Genomic DNA, 3,009 nt, shown 5'->3' on the forward strand with positions numbered 1-3,009 from the left:
TTAAAACTCAACATTTAATTTAAAAAACAAGTAAGAAATCGGTCTCTGGGAGCTCCCCACATTGATTGAATCTCTGGTTTTCCATTTTCAGAGGACACTCAAAGATGTTCTTTCAAAATTTCAGGAGCATCTATTTATGTGGAAAGGAGCATTAGATGCATATGAAAATTGCATATGTGGGAACTTGTGCAGTCAGTGGATTCAGTAAATGCAACTATTGTAAAATTTGGTCCTAATCAGCCTAATCTAATTTAAGTTTAAAGTGTTCCCCCTCTCCACCTGCCACCCTCTCTTCCCACCCACTACAACAAACAAACAAATACATAAAAATAAAATCAACACTATAGAAATGGAATTTGCACAGTTCCTGCAGTTTCCTCTGTCTTGGTCACCCAATATAATTTCAGGTTCTTTAGGGATCTTTTGACCCCCGCATAGTGTTATGCCTTAGTTGAACTCTAATAGGTTAATGAAACAGGTAGAACCCCCACTACCCTACTGTATTTGTTTGTTTTGGGTGAAGTTACACCTAGTTTTAAACTGCCACTGTAGGAGAGTCCCAACTTGTTTCACTATCAGTGGATTTTGATAATCTGCCAAGCAGTTAATCCTGCCTGACATGCAACTCACATGATATAACTCACCTGCACTTCATCAAAGCAGTTAATCTGCCTTTAGTTTTAAAAGAAATAAGTGTCATCCTGCCAACAGTTGTTGCAGATGCCTGGAAAACATGTTTGCAAATGATTCTGCTTGGTTTATCATCATCACTAGCATTTTGACCTTCATTGTAACGGCACAGGGCCTTCTTCTTTTATGGAAATGATGCATGAGGAAACAGGTGCATGCTGTCCATGCAATTCCAAAAGGAATGGTTCCCTGCTAACACAAGTGCATCATTTCCATCTCTTGGCCAATGTGATTACTCTCTTCCACAGGATTTTGCCTTGTTCTCTTAGTTGAAGGATACCTACAGTTGCAATAGCAATATATTGTTTGCCTGTAGCATGGCTTTCTTCCCCCATCAAGTGTTAATGAACTTCCTGTCCTTGTTCCTGAAGTAATTGTAAAGGTATGTTGGAGAATATACTGCCCACACTTTATTAAAGCCTAACAGTCTTATCCTGCACTCCCTGCTCAGGAAAACATACCTCTGATTTCATTTGGGGTTAATTTCCACATGTAAGGATCATACACTTGAATTTAATCGCCAAGAGCTTGATTTAAAGACTCCCATTTACTTCAGTGGGCTTTGGATCAAGCCCTAACTTCCTTTCTAAATTTCATAGACACAAGGAGATAAACAGAAATCAAACAGACATAAAGAGGGATCTTTTACGCAAGCAGAGATTGGCTGCTGACCAAAGAAGCGAGGTAACCTTTAGTTAATTAAATGTTGCTTCCCATGTTCATCAAAATGTGGCATTTAATTTGAAATGACAGAAAAGAGCATCTATACTGCAGTACCATGGAAAACTGGTTAAAAATATTAACCCCATATGCATGATTAGAATGCCTGTGCATGATTCTGCTAATGATAATGGCGTTGCCATCTCTATGAACTGATTGGATTAATAGTTTTAGCTTGAAATAAGAGAAGAGTAGATGTGGGAAAAGGCATTTTTCTATTATTTCCAATACAATGTGCCCAGTTATAGCACGTCATGCTGTTTCATGTTTTATTGCAGCCCACTTCCCCTTGACTTTCTGGCTGAGGATCTGATCATGTGAAGTGCTGAGTACTGCCTGGGAGTTGCCCACTGCACTCAGGTCCTACTGTCTTCCAGTGGAAATGGAAGTCATTCAGCATCTCTCAGCATGATGTAGAATTGGGCCCTTAATTAGCTACTGTGGAGTTTCAAAGCAATGCACACAAATCCTGTGTGGCCAAGCTCCGACCTTGTCCCCATAGGTCCCACACTTCCAGGTAGTTTATGCTAGCTTCAGAGGCTCACTGCAACCCTCCACATAGCCCTTCTCTCTAGGACCAGGGATACAGACTACTGAGCCCTTTGCATCATAAGCCAGTAATGGAGGTTGGTGAGAGATGTCTCTGTTGCTTCTACAGCCTCATACCAAAACAGTTTAGCCTCCTGTCCTGACAGGGGCCTGTTTTCCCCTCCCAGGAGGTGTTTCTGTAGTGGTGGGTTGGGTGGAACCCAGGCCCACCCTCTACTCTGGGCTCCAGCCCAGGGACCCTAATGGTAGCAGCTGTTGGCAGCCAACCTTTTACTGCCAGAGTTGCTACATTTCCCTGGGCCACTTCCCCATAGCTCTCCTGCTTCTCCCTTCTTCACCCTTACCTTAGGGCTCCATTACCAATGACTTGAGGGTGTCTTCATTAACCAGCCCTTCAGCCACACCTCCTCTCTGCCTGACTGGAGTGAACCCTTTTATATTATCAGAGGGGCCTTAATTAGAGTCAGGTGGTCACATTAGCTTAATGGCCTCACCTGACTCTTTGCAGGTTAATTGGAGTCAGGTGTTCTCATTAGCCTGGAGCAGCCCCTGCTCTGGTCAGTGAGGGAACAGAAAACTGTTAATCCAGTGGCCAGTATATCTGCCTTCAGCTAGCACGGCCCCTGCGCAAGGATGACACGCAAAATTGTGAAGCAGTCCATCTTTTTGTCTGGGGTCCTCTGCTCGGTGTCCCCGTCCGGTTCCCTTCATTTGACCCTTTGACCGCACTCCCGTCCCTGTTGTCCCGTCCCAGTTGACCCCCGTAATTAATTGGTTTTCCAGGTCCTGTGGACCCCCCTTCGGGTGTGGGGGGATCCTTTAGCAGTGGGCGGGCCTTGCCCGCCCACTTCCTGGATCCCAATAAGGCTACTCTGCTGTACCCAGCTGGCCTGGGTCTATCACACCTGCTATATGTTAATGAGATTTATGTAGGAACCTCATGTTCGCAACTATAAAAATGTACCCCAAGGAAGTCAAAGATTCAGCTGCATCGACTCACCAGTTTGATCCAGCATTTCAGAAATGTAAAGGGGAAAAATTCATAGCCAT

The 3,009-nt window shown here is 44.1% G+C and overlaps 1 pseudogene; it reads left to right on the plus strand.

Annotated features, from left to right (window-relative positions):
* The first annotated feature begins 2,570 nt into the window (after window positions 1-2,570).
* On the plus strand, window positions 2,571-2,627 carry LOC140897434 (U6 spliceosomal RNA; annotated as a pseudogene).
* Window positions 2,628-3,009: the final 382 nt, after the last annotated feature.

The sequence above is a fragment of the Lepidochelys kempii genome, chromosome 13 (genome assembly GCF_965140265.1).
Source record: "Lepidochelys kempii isolate rLepKem1 chromosome 13, rLepKem1.hap2, whole genome shotgun sequence".
NCBI lineage: Eukaryota > Metazoa > Chordata > Testudines > Cheloniidae > Lepidochelys > Lepidochelys kempii.